The sequence below is a fragment of the Microcaecilia unicolor genome, chromosome 8 (assembly GCF_901765095.1).
Source record: "Microcaecilia unicolor chromosome 8, aMicUni1.1, whole genome shotgun sequence".
Taxonomy (NCBI): Eukaryota; Metazoa; Chordata; class Amphibia; order Gymnophiona; family Siphonopidae; genus Microcaecilia; species Microcaecilia unicolor.
Genome location: NC_044038.1, coordinates 108,037,223 through 108,054,678, shown reverse-complemented (window position 1 = coordinate 108,054,678; position 17,456 = coordinate 108,037,223). Strand labels below are relative to the sequence as shown.

General features: G+C 44.3%; 1 protein-coding gene across 1 annotated transcript in view; it reads right to left on the bottom strand.

The window, feature by feature from the left end:
- Positions 1-9,033, bottom strand: part of TOMM40 (translocase of outer mitochondrial membrane 40) — a 561,556-nt gene extending 552,523 nt beyond the window's left edge. Inside the window, exon 1 of the mRNA XM_030211383.1 lies at positions 8,720-9,033. The gene's annotated coding sequence lies outside the window, so the exon portion shown is untranslated. The remainder of the gene's footprint in view (positions 1-8,719) is intronic.
- Positions 9,034-17,456: the final 8,423 nt, after the last annotated feature.

The following is a 17,456-nucleotide window of genomic DNA, read 5'->3' as shown; positions in this document are numbered from 1 at the left end:
GGATCCATAAAGCACTCACTGCTCTTGTGCGATGGTTCCATGCTTCCTATTTACATTTCTGCCCCTGGGGGTCGTGGAGACTGGGAGAGGGCTTGAGAGCAAAAACAACCTGCTGCCGTTCCCCTCTAAGGCATCACGTGATCCAACTGGGTGACTTTAAAAGTATGATCTGTTAAGAAGAAGGAGAACCATTTGTACACTGTGCCTTTTTATTCCAAGGGTATATAAACGCTGTAAGAGGAGCTCATGATCAATTAAGTCAAATGCTGCTGACAGATCTAAAGATACCACAAGTGCAATTTGACCTCCATCCAAGTGAGAATGTAACTCACTTAGCAAGGCTGTAAGAACTGTTTTTGTACTGTATTCTGATCTAAAACCAGACTGACGTGGGTGGAGTGCATTTGTGGCTTCTAGATGTGATTGAAGTTGGGAGAATACCAACGTTTTGAGAATTTTGGCCAAGAATATGAGATTAGATACAGACTGATAGTTATTGGGTACCAAAGGATCTTACTTAGATTTTTTTAATATGGGTTTGACCACAGCTGTTTTTACAGCAGGTGGAAAGTATCCTTCTGTTAAGCTGGAAGAGAAATGAGAGAAGTTCCAGGATGAGATTTTTAACCAATCAGAGGGAAAAGGGTCTAATGGACAGTACATAGGATGCAATTGTGTCAAAATCTTCTGAAACGATTCAACTGAAGGAAGGTTGAAGGAATCCTAGGTGGCCGATTAAGTTACTGGGTTAGGTGACATAGGTGAAGACAGGGTTTCAGTCTTTACAGAGCATGTCGATCACAGAAACTCAGTTTTAGAGACAAAATGAGTAGCCAAGATATCAGTAATTGGCAGTTATGCATTTAAGTTCTAGGTGCTGTGTTATAAACAGTGCACCTAAATTGCTTAGCATGCAGCCCTGGGGGGGGGGGGGAGGGGGGCGATGGCATACACATGGGCATTTCGCCAAGAGACACACACAACTTATAGATAGAATACTATCAGTTGTGCACATTGCATGCACACTTTGGCACACACACTTATGCCAGCCGTTGACCTGTCATAAGTAAGCATGCCTAATTTTTAGCATTCCAGTGCAGCTTTGTACTAATATTCTATAACAGCATAGACATGCCCTTAACCATTATAGAATTGGCACTAAGCACACCCCTTGTGGTACATAACAGGAGGTGTCAATTTATAGGATTGCTACCAATGTTTTGTCTTTTGTTACATGTGTAGGTGATATTTCTTTGTGTAAAGTTTTTTAAGAATTTAGGAGCGTTTTGAGGTTCAGATTTTGTATTAGAGGATCAAATAACATCTATGTCAGAACTTCCTTTGCGAGTTGGACATTGCTTTGGCAGAAGCTAACACTGTTATATTTTGATGATTTGGCAACCTTGATACACTGTTTTGTAACCCGTTTCTGCATACTGTTCAAACTCCTCTTACAAGTGCATTCACTCTGCAGCTCCTCAGTACCTCTCCACTCTTATCTCTCCCTGCACTTTCCTCTGGGAACTCCATTCACTGGGTAAATTTCTCTTATCTGTACCCTTCTCCTCTACTGCTAGCTCCAGACTCCATTCCTTTTATCTTACTGCACCTGGAATAGACTTCCTGAGCCAGTACGTCAAGCTCCATCTCTGGCCATCTTCAAATCTAAACTAAAAGCCCACCTTTTTCATGCTACTTTTAACTCCTAACCCTTACTCACTTCTTCAGTACCCATGTTTTATCATTCCAACCTTAGTAATTCCGTTATCCCTTATTTCTCCTGTTTGTCTGTCCTAATTAGATTGTAAGCTGTGTCGAGCAAGGACTGCATGACCCATGTACAGGGCTGCGTACGTCTAGTAGCGCTATAGAAATGATAAATAGTAGTAGTAGTACTGCCTGCGAAGCAGCTGCTTTTGAAACTGAGCATGCATGACGTGAGAGAACAAAAGCAGCCGCAGGAGCAGGGCAGGCAATGCGGCGGAGTGAAGAGCAGCACTGGAGGAAGACTTATTCTGTTGGCGGGGACTTGGGATTCCTGCCAGGCAAAGTATTTGGAGTTGCGGTGTGGGGAGGGGGCAATGACAATGATCTGAGGGGGCGGCAGCCCTGCCCCGGGCCCAGCTCAGTCTCTCGGTGGCCCTGATCTATTCTGCCCCTCATTTACCCCACTCCTGCCTCTGTACTGTTATGGTGGGTGATTTACCTGCTCAGCAGTGTGAATGGTCACTACTAGAATCCAAGGAATTAAGCTTTCCTGTTACACTGAACCAGTATCAAAGGATAGAGACTGCAGCTATGACTGGGACAGAATTAGAGAATAGAGAGGCTGAATAATGGGGGACAGAAAGACGGCACATAAAGGTCATACTGAAAACCATGGTATGAGATCAGAGTGCCAAGGGAGGAAGTATAGATGGAGAAAAGAAGAGGTCCCAGGACAGATCCCCGAGGTACACTAACTGATAGTAGGATAGAAGTGGAGGAGGATCCACCAGAGTATACACTAAAAGTACAATGGGAGAGATAAGAAGAAAACTAGGACAGAACAGAGCCCTGAAATCCAAGTGAGGGCAGTGTATCTAGGCGATGATCAACAGTGTCAAAAGCAGCAGATAGATCGAGAAGGATGAGGATAGAATAAAGACCTTTGGATCTGGCCAAAAACATGTCATTGGAAACTTTAGCAAGCGCTGTTTCAGTTGAATGAAGAGGGCGAAAGCCAGATTGAAGTGGATCAAGAACAACTTGAAAGTCAAGACAATGGCGGTGAACAGCACATTCAAGTATCTTGGATAGGAAAGAGAGGAGGGAGATGGGGCGATAGTTGGAAGGACGTGTAGGGTCCAATGAAGACAGAGTGAAGAGCAGCACTGAAGGAAGACCTCTTCTGCTGGCAGGGCCTGGGAGGAACCTCTGCCAGCCAAACCAGAGGACCTGACCTGAAGTCCTGCTGTGTCTGCTCCTCCCCAGCCTCCAAGAGGGGCCCTGCGCCAGAGTTTTCTCTCTCCTGCTCCTGTCGGCCCTGGAATAGATCTCTGGTCAGAATTCGTCCTTTGTATTTTTTTTCAAGTGCTTTGCCCTTTTTTTCAGGCACCATTGAGCCATTTGATTTGACCACAGCAGTTTTCCCTACCATATCATTCAAGGTTCCCAGTGGCTTTAAGCACTGTACCCAGTGCAATAGGACCATATCTGGCAAAGACACTCCTTCTTAGTGTCTTCAGCATCGAGGGCCTGAACTTACCCCTTCCAGCTGTGTTCTGTGTCTTCGTATGAAGAAAAGAACCCAGCTGGCCAGAGAGGCTCAGCGAGATAAACTTGCCAGCCGAGGGTGGAGCTGACACCTTGATGCCCATCTCGAAAATATGGTTCCTCCCTATCGAGACAGGCTCGGTCTCGGCCCTTGCATGAGGAGTTCTTAGCCAGCACTGATGAGGTGTGCTAATGGGAGTCTGATGAGGATCCACGGTACTTCTCAGATCCCATCTAAGCCCTCTCCTCCTGAGGACAGAAGAAAAACACCTGAGAGCCTTTCCTTTCCATCTTTTGTCAGGAAATGGCAGCTGCCATCCCAGTTTCTTTAGAGATAGAGGAAGAGCCCAGGGCTGAGATGTTTGAGGTCCTGTACTACAATTCCCCTCCTGTGATGGGGGAGTGTGAGGCTGTGATGGCTGAGTAGATCCTATGGGACATTCAGGTGAAGAACTGGGAGTCCCCTCTATCAGTCCCTGTCCTGCCCAAGAAGATAGACATGATGTATCAGATCCAGAGCTCCCCTGGATTTGAATAGCCCCAGCCACTCCTTGGTGGTGGAGTCTGTGCTCAAAATAGCCGGGAGTTCTAGGGGCTATGCTTCGGTACCCCCTGGCAGAGAAACTAAAATCCTGGATTCTTTTGGGCGGAAGATGTATGAGGCCTCTATGCTCATCTCCCGCATTCAATCTTACCAGCTCTACATGAGCTTATACTTGCGGAAATTAGTGCACAGTATGTCTGATTTGGTGGATTGTCTCCCACAGGAGCAGGCTGAATTTCTTTGCAAGTTGGTGAAGCATCAGAAGGCGTGTAGAAAGTTCTTGGCCAGTGGCACCAATGACACCTTTGCGACACCAGGATCTCTGCCCAAAGTATAGCAATGTGCAGACTCTCATGGCTGAGTATCTCTGACTTGGACCTGGCGGTCCAGCAGAAGTTGGTGGATGCCATGTGCCGGGGGATAACCTTTTTGGAGAGAAGGTGGAAGAGGTCACTGACCTCATCAAGATAGATATTCTCTCCCGCCGGACTTCATCTGCAACTTCCTCTTCATCCAGAAGGTTTTTGGGCTAGTCAAAGAGGAGTCCATTCTACTCTCAGAGACCTAGGTATGCTCCTTCTTCTCACCAGCCTCAGCTCTCCAGTCAAAGCTGGGGATGAGCTTTTGACTGGCTCCAGCAGACTATAGCTGCAGTAAAAGTGATCATCCTGGATGACCTGCCGGTTGGAGGGAGACTTGTTTTTCCAAGAAAGGTGGCCCTTTGTAACCTTAGACCGGTGGGTTCTTCAAATAGTCTGTCTCGGTTACGCACTGCATTGCCATCAAAGACTGCCAAATTGCCCACTCAGCAAAAGCAGGTACTTACAGAGGAACTATCCACCCTTCTAAAGGCCCATGCAATCGAACCCGTTCCACCAGGGAAAGAACAGAAGGGATTCTATTCCAGGTACTTCCTTGTGCAATAGAAAACAGGGTGTGGGGGGGGGGGGGGGGAATGCCCTGAACATATTCCTGGTCAAAGAAAAGTTCAGGATGGTTTCCCTGGGCATCCTTTTCCCCATGATTCAGGCTATGCTCTCTGAACTTAAAGGATGCTTACACTCACATTTATTTATTTATTTATTTATTTTATTTGTTGCATTTGTATCCCACATTTTCCCACCCCTTTGCAGGCTTAGTGTGGCTTACAATACATCATGGATAGTGGAAATAAGAAGAAAATAATCTTTTGGTATTACAGAAGATACTTCCAGGTCATAAGAAGTATCTTCGATTTCGGTTGGGGACACATCACTTCCAGTACCACGTATTGCCTTTGGCCTCGCGTTGACTCCTAGGGTTTTCACCAAGTGTCTTGCAGTACTTGCAACGTCACTACAAAGACTGGGAGTCCATGTGTTCTCCTATCTGGATTATTGGCTGGTGAAAGAGCACATTGAAAGACGGTGCTCAGGAGTCCATGTCGAGAACTATTCGAATGTTAGAGCTACTAGGGTTTGTTTTAAACTACCCCAAGGCCCATCTCCATTCTGTTCAGCAGTTGGAGTTCATCAGAGCACTGCTAGACATGCGGGATTTTCTCCCTGTGCCGAGGGTGGACATTCTTGTTACTCTTGCTACTCAGGTCTGAGCCAGCCAGCAGGTCACAGCTCGGAAGATGTTGAGGTTGTTAGGCCACATGGCCTCCACTGGTCATGTCACGCCCATGGCACTTCATCACATGAGAACTGCCCAGTGGACCTTAGCTTCCCAGTGATATCAAGCTTTGTGGATGTCATCCGAGTGAAGCCACAGTTGATTCTCTCTCTGCTGTGGTGGACAATTCAGTCCAATTTGACTGTGGGTCTTCCATTCCAAATTCCTCATTCCCAGAAGGTGCTGGTAATGGATGTATCCCAATTGGGCTGGGTAGCTCACATAAACTGGCTTAACACCCAGGGTTTTTGGTCAACCCTGGAGATGGAGCTCCACATCAACCTTCTGGAGCTCCAGCAATCTGCAATGCTCTAAAGGCTTTCAGAGACAAGTTCAACCAAATTGTGCTCATTCAAACAGACATTCAGGTTACGATGTACTACACCAACAAGCGGGGGGACCGGATCATGCTCACAGTGTCAGGAGGCCGTTCATATGTGGCACTGGGCAGTCCAGCATGGGATGTTCCTCAAAGCCACTTACATGTTGGCAAATCCAACAGCCTGACCGACAGACTGAGCTGGGTCATGCAACTCAGTACGAGTGAGATCTTCCAAGTATTGGATACCCGATCAGTGGATCTCTTTGCCACTCAGTTCAATCACAAAGTCCTTCAGTACTGCTGCAGGCCTACAACAGTCTAGCATCGGATGCCTTCATTGGGGGAGCAGTCTTCTGTATGCATATCCTCCCAGCCTGGATGTTGAGAGTGTAGAATTATTTTCCTTGCATCTTTCTGAGGGTGTCTCCAAGGTCCTCCTGGCTTCCAGTAAAGATTCCACTAAGATGTGTTGTTCTTTCAAATGGAGGAGGTTTGCCATCTGGTGTGAGGGCAAGGCCCTAGATCCCCTTTCTTGCCCTACACAGACCCTGCTTGAATACCTTCTACACATCTTTGAGTCTGGTCTCAAGACCAACTCTGTAAGAGTTCACCTTAGCACAATTAATACCTATCAACATGTAGAGGATAAGCCCATCTCTGGACAGCCTCAAGTTTGCTTCATGAGAAGTTTGCTTTTGACAGAGCCTGTCATGGGAGCTCAACCTCGTCCTCACTCAGCTGATGAAAGCTCCTTTTCAGCCACTCGATTCTTGACATCTGAAGTACTTGACCTTTTAGTGGCTGTTTCTTCAGCCTGCAGAGTCAATGAACTTCATGCCCTAGTGGCGGACTCACCTCACACAAAGTTTCATCACAATAGAGTAGTTGTACACACTCAGTTCCTGCCTAAGATGGGTCAAAGTTCCATCTGAACCAGTCATTTTTCCTTCTAACATTTTCCATACCTCATGCCCATCATGGCAAAAGCACACTGCACACCTTGAAATGCAAGCGAGCACTGGCCTTTTACTTTGAGCAGACTAGGCCCTACAAGCAGTCCACCCAGCTTTGCATTTCTTTTGACCCCAACAGGATGGGGATCACCATTGGTGATATCATTTCATTTGCTTATGCCCAGACTGGGCTGACTCTTGAGGTCATGTCAAGGCTCATAATGTCAGAGCCATGGCGGTGTTGGTAACCCACTTGAGGTCAGCCTCCATTGAAGAAATATGCAAGGTTGCAATGTGGTCTTCAGTCCACACAATCACATCTTATTACTTATTAATGTCTGTTTGGACAGACAGTACTGCAGAATCTGTTTGGAGTCTAGAATCCAAATTCTCCCCCCAGGCCTGTTTTGTTCTGTTCCAGGCTGCACTGTCACGCAGTTGTATATAGTTTCAGGTTAATTAGTATTTTGACCTTGACATTGCAAGATCCAATTTACCAATGGTTGTTGTTTTCGGTGAGCCTGGTAGCTAGTGATTCCCACATGTGAGAATATGGCCTGCTTGTCCTCAGAGAAAGCAAAGATACTTACCTGTAGCAGGTATTCTCTGAGTACAGCAGGCCATTCAGTCTCTCATAAACTCCCACCTCCCCTTTGAGTTGATTCTATGCTATAGTATTGTACTGCTGGTCCCGCACTCTTGCAGCGGGTGGGAAGTCACTCATGCATGTGCGGTGGGGACGCTGAACGTGCTCTTAAAGCAATATTAGCTTTTTAATGCTCCGCAGCGGGCAACATGACCCACATGTGAAAATGAATGGCCTGTTGTCCTCAGTGAATATAGGTAAGTATCTTCTCTTTTTCAGCAGCACTAACCAGCCAGGAGCCATTTCTGGTCAGTTAAATCGCTTTGAATATTGACTCCCTAGTTTCTGATGTAGAACAGGCCACGTTTTAAATAAGAGTCAGATCTTGTAGCTCCACCCTTAGATCATGAGCCTACTAGAGACAGAGAAAGTTTCTGAATGTAATATGTAAACCGCTTTGATCATACCACAGAAAGGCGATAAATCAGTGACCCTATACCCCCCCACATGACCCTTCTTTGAAATAATAATGGGGTAAATATTCAGCTAGCGGTGGTCAGTGATTTTATTTTATTTTATTTTGCGACTGCCAGTTTTATGACTGGATATTCAGTGCCAGGCCAGTCCAAGCGAATGGAAAGCATTAAGTGCAGATATTCAGCCTTAACCAGTTAAGACTGCTATTTATGCAGCCCTGTGTGGCTGGTAAACTTAACTGGATAAGGGCTGAATATCAGCACTTAACCGGTTAAGTGCCAGCTGTGGCCTGACTGCCCCCCCCCCCCCCCCAACTATTAGCAGGTTTCAACTTTTCAGCAATACTATCCAGTTAAGTACCACTGCCTATCAACGGATAGCCCTGCACAGGCGATTTAACCAGAAAGGAGCCTCTCCTGCCCAGTTAAATTGCTTTGAATATTGACCTCCATGTTGTTGTTCATATAGTTTCTTTTTGTTGTCTCCTGCTTGTTTTTAGATACATACATATGATTTGCGAGTTAGCTAATGGCAGTATAGCAAACCTAAATAAGCTATAACTATAAACATTAAGAAACCCTCACAGATTATACTGTGGGGGTGATAACGTTGACTGAGGCAGTCAGGCAGCAGTGTGAGGAGAAGAAGCAGGGGGGAGGGGTAGGAATAGTGGGAGGGATAGGTGAGGGATAAATAAGGTAAAGTTAGGAAGGATGGCAACTAAACGAAAAGAAGGGGATTGGCTAATGCAGAGAGATAAGGATTGGTGAAAAAAAAAAAAAAGGGGAAGATAGGGTAAGGAGTTTTGGCGCTCAAAAGTATTGGGTGGGTAGGTAGGAGAGGGTGAGGGTGAATAGGAGATAGTTTTGCTGAAGTTCTGCTGAAGAAATTTAAAAAAATAATAAAATAGAACAGTTTTTGGGTACCTGGTTAGATGATAGCGTTCTTCGTGGCTGTGGGGCTGGGGCGCGATCCACTTCCGGTTTGCAAAGAAGCGCTGTGACGAGCGGAGTTGCAGGTTGGTGGGGCTGGAGTGTTTGTGTTTGGCGGGGTGAAAGTTGCTGGTCGGGTGGTTAGGAGAGTGTCGACGGTGACGGGAGTTGAAGCGGGAGAAGGGGGCGTTAGTGTGGGGGAATCGGAAGGTAGGAACGGCGGGAGTTGTAGCGTGGGTTTTTGGGCCTCGGCGTGTGTGTGCAGGGTGAAGGGCGATGAGCGGAGGAGAGTGTTGAGACGGACGGGAAAGTTTAGTAGGGGATTGTGTGAGTAGGGAGACGGGCCATTTTGAGCGGGAATTGTGGGTAAGAATAATAAAAAAAATAGTAGGAGGGTGGCGATTTTGACATCGGGTGAAAAGGGGGTTTGAGGGTTAGGGTGCAGGCATAGGGCTGTGGTGGGAGTGTGAACGGCAGTGTGGGGGGGGGAATGAGTTGGCGTTTGGGCTGGTGATTGATAAGGGGTGAGGTTGTTGATTGTATAAAGGATTTAGGGGGTGGGGTGAGTTCTTTGGGTAAAGATAGTGTTTGAGGGAGGGGAGTTATTTGGATACAAGCTTGAGAGTGGAAGGATGTCTCTGAAGAAAGTGGGAAAAGGTGGGGGTAAAGTGAGTGCAAAGAAAAAACATAATATAGGAGTGGCTGATGGAGTGGGTGCAGGGGGGTGGTATAGCAAGTTTGGTCAGTGAGGCGGATGGTGGCTCACGGGACGCTGTGGTGTCACAGGGGGAAATGAGGGATGCAGAAGGATGGAACCGGGTGCAAAAAAGAGCTGCACTGGTGGAAGGTGGCAATTTTCTGGGGCATGAATGGTCCGGTGGTGTCCTGAGGCGCTCGGATGTGCCAGTGCATGAAGGAGTTGGCGAGGATCCTTTAGAGGGGCCTTCGGCTGAGAGAGCCACTGGTGAGTTGGATGATATTTGTATGGCGGTGTCATCAGTTGGGAGTGAGGGAGGGGGGTAGGCAAAGGGGTAGGCATGTAAAAAGGGTTAGTGGTAAGAGTTTGAGGAAGAAATTAAAGAATAAAAAATTTTTGCGTAGTTTGTGTCATATTGTAAAGAGATTGGATAAGGAAAAACGGCAGAGGAGGGGTGGGGCAGGAGACCCCATGCAGGTTTGGGAGTCGTCTGACTCTTGGGAGTCATCAGGTTCGACTTCTTCTTCTTCTTCCGAGGAGGAGGATAATAATATGGGGAATAATTTGATGGCAGGCGGGTGTGCGGTTTCACCGAAGGGACACACATTAAGTAATATTGCGCCGTTAGATTGTTCTATATCTGTAAAGTGGCGGCAGAGAATTTTGCGGGGTAAATATATAGATTTATTTGCGTTGATTGCGCATGATAAGGATGGTTATGTGGGTAAGGAAGGAGGAAAAGAGGAGGGAAAAAAGGGAGAGTCCCGAAGACGATTATGAATTGGTTGCTGAGTTTTCATGTATTTGCGAGTGTGCTTGGGGGTCAAAAACTGGCTCTGTATCCAGGTTTATTGAGTTATTGTGATCTTATTCTAAGAGTGTACAAAATGTATGGAGGTTGGGCTTGGGCTAATTATGATGAGCAGTTCAGAAGGAGTTTGGCAAAAGACAAATCAGAAATTTGGGGTGTTCGTGATGTGGATTTATGGATTGCTAACTTTACCCCCTTTCGTTCGGGAGCCCCTGCCGGATTTCCCGGGTATGGGAGTGGCTCAGTGGCAAGCCCCGCGGGAGTTGGTGGGTGGCGAGCCAGTACTTTTGGCACAGCAGAAGGAGGTGGAATCGGGCAGAGTGGTGTTGGGGGAAGAGGGGGTATTCCCAGTAATGCTTGTTTCCAATTTAATGCAGGACGATGTAGTAGGCCTTTCTGCAGATTCAAGCATTGTTGTAGCGGCTGTCAAGGTTTGCACCCCGTATTTAAATGTCCAAAGGGGAGAGTTGCGAGTCGAGGACGATTGGGGCGTGGAGGAATCACGAGTGGAGCCGGTTTGGGAATGCAAGGCCCCTTCTCCCATTAAATTGTCGGCTTTGGAAAAATGGTTGTTACGGTATCCATTGGGGGGTGATGCATATTTATTGTGGGTGGGTTTTGCGGAAGGTTTTCCGATTCCGTTTGAAGGTCCAATTTTGGATCATAAGTGTAAAAATTCGGTATCGGTGAGTCACAATGCTGAGGTGGTTAGGAGGAAGTTGTCGAAGGAGTTGAGTCTCGGTCGGATAGCTGGGCCATTTGAGAATCCACCAATTAAAAATTTAGTGCTCTCCCCATTGGGTGTGATACCGAAAAAAGCTCCGGGTACCTTCAGGTTAATTCATAATTTATCATACCCGGAGGGTTGTGGGGTTAATACCTTCATAGATCCCGAGTTGTGTACGGTGCAATATGCGACTTTTGAACAGGCTGTAGATTTGTTGCGGCAGTTGGGACGGGGTGCCTTGATGGGAAAAGCGGACATTGAGTCAGCTTTTCGTTTGTTACCAGTTCATCCGTCAGCATTTTGGTTGCTGGGGTTTACATTTGAAGGTAAATTTTATTTTGAGAAATGTTTGCCAATGGGGTGCTCGATTTCTTGCAATTATTTTAAGCATTTGCGACATTTTTACACTGGGTGGTGGAACAGGTTAGCGGTTTGGATTCTATAGTTCATTACTTGGATGATTTTTTATTTGTGGGTCTGGAGAATTCAGATCCGTGTACTTCGCTGATGTCAGCATTTAGTACAGTGGCCTTTGGCACTGGATAAAAGTGAAGGACCTGTTACCAAGTTGGTATTTTTGGGAATTGAGTTAGATTCGGTACGGATGGAATCGCGTTTGCCGGACAATAAAATCATTGCTTTGAAGGAGGAGATTGATCGGGTATGTAACAAGGGTAAGGTGACCTTGAGAGAAATTCAGTCATTGCTGGGTCATTTTAATTTTGCAACGCGGATAATTCCAATGGGAAGGATATTTTCCAGACGGTTAGCATTATTGTCAATTGGTTTGAGAAAGAAGCATTTTAAGGTGCGTTTAACGCAGGCAGTGCGGGCAGATTTAAGGATTTGGAGGCAATTCTTGTCAGAATTCAATGGAATCTGCATATGGCAGGAGGCTCTAGTTTCTAATGTGAATTTGCAATTATTTACTGATGCTTCGGGGGAGAGGGGATTTGGAATTTATTTTGGAGGTGCTTGGTGTGCGGAAGTTTGGCCTTCATGGTGGAAGGAGAATGGTTGGTGTGCAAATATTGCACTGTTGGAATTATTTCCGATCTGGGTGGCACTGTGTTTATGGGGAATAAGATTGAGCAATAAAAGGATTGCCTTCTATTCGGATAATATGTCAGTGGTATGGGCGATTAATAGGCAATCTTCACGTTGTCCTTTGTTAGTGGAATTGTTGAGGCTGATTGTGCTAAAATGTCTGCAACTTAATGTGTGGTTAACTGCCAGGCATGTGTCAGGAGTTTGTAATGAGATTGCGGATGCTTTATCTCGTTTACAGCTGCATCGTTTCAGAGCTTTGGCGCCGTTAGCAGATTGGGAGCCTACAAGGATGTCAGAAGATTTGTGGTCAAATTTTCGGGAGGTTGTGAAGCTCTGTTGATGAAGGCCTTAGCTCCGAATACTTGGAAAGCTTATGGAGCGGGCTGGCGTCGTTTTCTATCATTTTTGGAAGATAATCATTTAGAACTGGTTCTGCCAATCGAAAAGGAGAATGTGGTCAGATTTCTTGGTTGGGCAGTGACTAAAAAATGGTCGTTTGGGATAGTTTCTCAGATGATGGCTGCGATTGCATTTGTGTCTAAATTGCTAGGTTGGAAAGATCCAGCTGGGTCCTATTTGATTCGCAAGTTATTGTGTGGTTATTACAGAGACAAAAGGAGTTCAGGCGTTGCACGGTTGAGACGCCCTTTGTTTTATGGACAAGTTGTGCAGTTATGTAAGAGTTTACCGCACATTTGTTTCTCGAGATATGAAGTGCTGCTATTTCAGGTGGCATTTGTAGTGGCCTTCTTTGCAGCTTGCAGAGTGGGTGAATTGGTGGTTCCTTCTAAGAGGGTAAGGGATGATAGGGGTTTGCGCAGCAGAGATGTAATGGTGGAGAAAGGTCTGTTGCGTTTATATTTACGCAAATCAAAGACAGATCAGGAGGGAAAGGGAACATGGATTACTTTACGGGCAGCCAAGTGCTTGGAATTTTGTCCGGTTCAATGTGCAGTTGATTACCATGGAGTACGGCCACTGGGTGGGGAGATTTGGTTGGTGCATCAGACTGGTTTGCCATTGACTAGGTACCAGTTTGCAGCAGTATTGAAGAAAGGTCTAAAGTATATGGGTTTGGAGCCTAAGGATTATGGGACGCACTCCTTTAGAATTGGCGCGGCTTCCAATGCAGCGCAGGAAGGGGGCTCTGTGGAGTTAATTCAGCGTTTAGGGAGGTGGCGTTCCAATAGATATAAAGGTTATGTGCGTACTCTGAAAGGGAGTGTGGTATGTTAATTGTTTTAGTTTCTTTTTGCAGATGTATTGCCTCCAGATATATGTGTGTGGATTTGTGGCCATTCATACGTCTTCTGGGTGCACAAGCATGCTCTGGAGTCCAAGTGGGGATCCAACTTGGGACTGGTGGAGTTTGGTATCCGGATCCGCTGGTTGGCCATATGAGGCATGACTTGGCAGCAGATGTTACCAACATTACTGCAAGCAAGGAGATTTTCATCACCAGTTTTGATTTGTATACATTTGGGGGGCAATGATTTGTGTAATGTAAAGGGTGTGGATTTAATTCGTGTGATGAAAACTGAATTATTAGCTGTGATGTCATATTTCCCAGAAGCGTTGCTGGTTTGGTTACACATAATCCCACGACATGTTTGGAAGGGGGCACATAATCAAAAGGGTATTGAACGTTTACGGAGGAGAGTTAATAGTGAAGTTTCTAAATTTCTGGGGCGAATGGGTGGTTTGGTGTTGGTGCATGAATTGATTTCTGCGGATTGTGCAGGATTATATAGAAAGGATGGGGTGTATTTGTCTGAAATTGGATTGGATATATTTTTGAGTACTATCCAAGATCTTTTGGAGGATTGTTTAACAAAGGATTTGGTTGCAGCTGCTGTTATGGGGAGCGGTGACAAGATATAATCTATCACCGCTTGTGGCCTGTAAGAGGGGTAGAGGGGCACCAGGGACGGTTACATGAATATTTGGAAGGAATATTGTGAAATATTTGGAAGTAAAGGAACTCGTGTGCGGAACCGCCATGGGTAAGATGTGGCTTGACGGCACCGTAAGTCACAGGGTAGAAGGGGATAAGGCGGAGAAAGGGAGAGCCAGTTTCGTTACCGAATGGCTTAGCTCTATTAAAATCCGATCTGGGAAGTTAACCTTCTGATGAAAGATTTAGGTTGCTCAGAAAATGTTAAGTGTTGAAGTTGAATTATTTATTGATGTTGTTGAATAAAGCTGCAGCCAAATTTTATTCCACATAAAATGTGTTATGGTGTTTATTAATATATAAAGAATGTTGCATTAAATGAGCTGACTGAGGTGCGAATGTCAATGTTATGCAGCAATATTATGAAAAAGGAATGATTGCCAGCCGTTTACATTGCAATCTTATCAGTAGGATTAGTAGTAACATAAATAAGAACATAAGAATTGCCATAATAGGGGGTCCATGCAGAAAGCCTTAAGACAGAGTCTGCACTCTACTGTGAAATTAGTGCCACAAAAATACCACGGCATACTATAATCAATGATCATGCAAATAAAAGCTGTGCTAAAAATGCAGCAGTAATCTATGGCTCTCTGATAAATGTCAACTTTCCTGTCAGTGCCTTAGTGATTGGCTCAGTCTAGGTCACAAATTCCTTTGCAGAGTCCTATAAAGTAACAAGATTCCAAGCTACTTAACCTCAGGGATAAACTGTGGCTTTCCCTAGGTCTGCATTATGGGTTATGTACTATTTTAAATTCAGCTACATTAACTACTTTTACCATTTCCTCAGGCAATGAAAGCCCAGAATAACATACTTGTCTTTTGTGTTATTCCAATCCTCGTATGCCCATTAAAAAGTGCTCATTTTGGCAAGAGCTTTACATGAGGTATTAAGGGATTAATTCTCCTCAATCCCAGGTATGTTTATGTTTAGTAGATTCTTGGTATAACCAAATCGGTTTATATATTACGTAGATACAAGTTTTGTACCTGGAGCATTGGAGGGTTAAGTGACTTATCAGGGGTTACATGGAGCCATAGTGGGAATTTAAACCAGTTCCTCCATTAGGCTACTCATCCATTCTTAGTAGCTTATTTTCACCACTAAAATGAAGCCAAGTTAAAACAGCAACCTCACTACTTAATTGGTGGGACTTATACATATAGGTTTCAAAATGGGGCACTTCTATATGGATGCTGCTAGGACTGTGCCATTCATTTTTCCAATATGTATATTTGAAAAAAGGCTGCTCCCATTCCAGATGCAGGCACATACATGTCCACCCCTGTGGGTATCTTAGAAAAGGCTCGGCATATGCAGAATTGAGCACATCCTGACTAATGTGTTACAAGATTAGTGTGCTCCTGTTATTCATTTTGTTTATGATAGTAATTTATAATTGTACTCTGATGGTTATACTCTTAACAGTATCTGTGATGTGACGGGCAATTGTCTAATTCAGGTGCTCGCATTTATATGCCACTTGCACACGTAAGTATATAGAGCACCATTCTGTAATGGCACGCCTAAGGGGGTATAAACATGGAGGCAATTCTCAAACAGTGAGCCTCCTTTTAGGCACCCCAATGCTTCATGGTGAGAACATATTCTAACGGCATCTGGGTGGCCAGATTCCATTAGAGAATCTCTACATAACTCAGTATTTGCATGCCTAAGATTTAGGTACTCACAGCTAAACAGCCATAGAGCTGATTTAACTGGGGGTATGCAAGTGCTGCAAGGGTACATGTAAATTACTGTACTGTTTTAGTTACAGATGTAAGTGGCAGCCCCGCCCATGCTCCTCCCAGGTTTTGTCCATGTAAACTCCCACCCCTTGAATTTATGCACTATCCCATTAATGCATATCCTTACGCAAAAGTGAGTGTTCTGTGCACTTATATGCCCAAGTGGCACATAAACATGGGCACCCTGTTACGGAATTAGTGGTTTATGTATAATTAGAGGTGATTGCTTTTTAGAACCATATCTCCTATTATTGCTGACAAATCAAGTGGTTATGTAATCCAAACCTTAAGTTGTGTTTATGTACTGTTACTCATACTTTTGGTTGTGATTTTAAATATATTTGGAACAGTCAAAGGAGTAGTGTGGCACTTCAAAAAATACGAGGAAGTCACAGATTGGTCATACACAATTTTATTCTTAGAGTACACCTTATAGACTCGACATGGAACAATGTTTTGATGCTTAATGTGCCTGCCTCAGGAGTCTTTTTTTTGGTGTCTGGTGGACATTGTGTAAAACCACTTTATGTAAAATGAAGGTGATAAATCATCAGTTCTGCAGAGAAAATCTCAGACAATCAAAAAATCAGCTTTCTAAGACAATAATCTTTCCATTCTGCTTCCTGAAATTTTGGCAATGCCATTTGGTTTTAAAACTTCTTTGCTGTGGGGTACAAATGCAGCAAATAAATAAATAGCACCTGTTCGAAGAGACTTACAATAAAAATCCTCCTTAATGACTTGATTCCATTCTACATCTAAACCAACTAATACTGATCCCTTCTAATTTGATTATGTTAATCACATTATCACTATTGGTCATTATATCTTACCTGTTTTATTTTGTGTTATGTAAATAATTCTACTGACCTATCTACCTAGTTTCTTACATAGTAATATGTTAAATTAGACAATACCTCTTACTCTGTTTATGATTATACCTTTTGCAACATAGTGTAAGCCACATTGAACCTGCAAATAGGTGGGAAAATGTGGGGTACACATACAGCAAATAAATAAATAAATAAATAAATAAAACTATTTTTGGATTTGCCTTTAAAAAAAAGAGAGAATTTCATTTTGACTGATCAACTTCATGGACTCTCAACTGTTACTCTTGTTGGGGAATTTTTGGACAAAGTTCCTGTTCTGCTAATAGCTTATAAAGAATTTCCTTCTGTTTACTCAAATTGTACTGTTCACCTTATGAACAGGGCCTACTACTAAGATGCTAGTATGTTGTTTTATCCCATCAAATGCATATTCTTTGCGTACATGAATCTCTGTTGTCAGATATCACATCATGTTCTTTAGTTCCCTTAGATTGAGGAGTAGTACAATATAGCTTATGTTGCAGATTAGCATGAATGAGTCCTAGTTAAGCTAAAGTAGCCACGTTTTCCTGGGCTTTGTACCACAGAGTCTGGACAACATAATGATGTCTGCCAAATATCTGCTAGAGAAAATCTGCTAAGCAACACCATTATTTTATCTGTACATATAAAGGACAATTCTATAAACAGCCATTCACATTTATTTGTGCATTACATGCGTAAATGTATAGAATACATGCATATACATGCATATATGGCACCTAAGTGCTGTTCTGTAAATATGTGACTATCTTGCATATCATGTATTTGCAAGGAGGCTTCAACTAATGTGTGTACCTTACAGAGTACTGCAATTTAAGTATGTCCCTGCTACATTTAGGTACCTACACATACACCAGCCCTATGG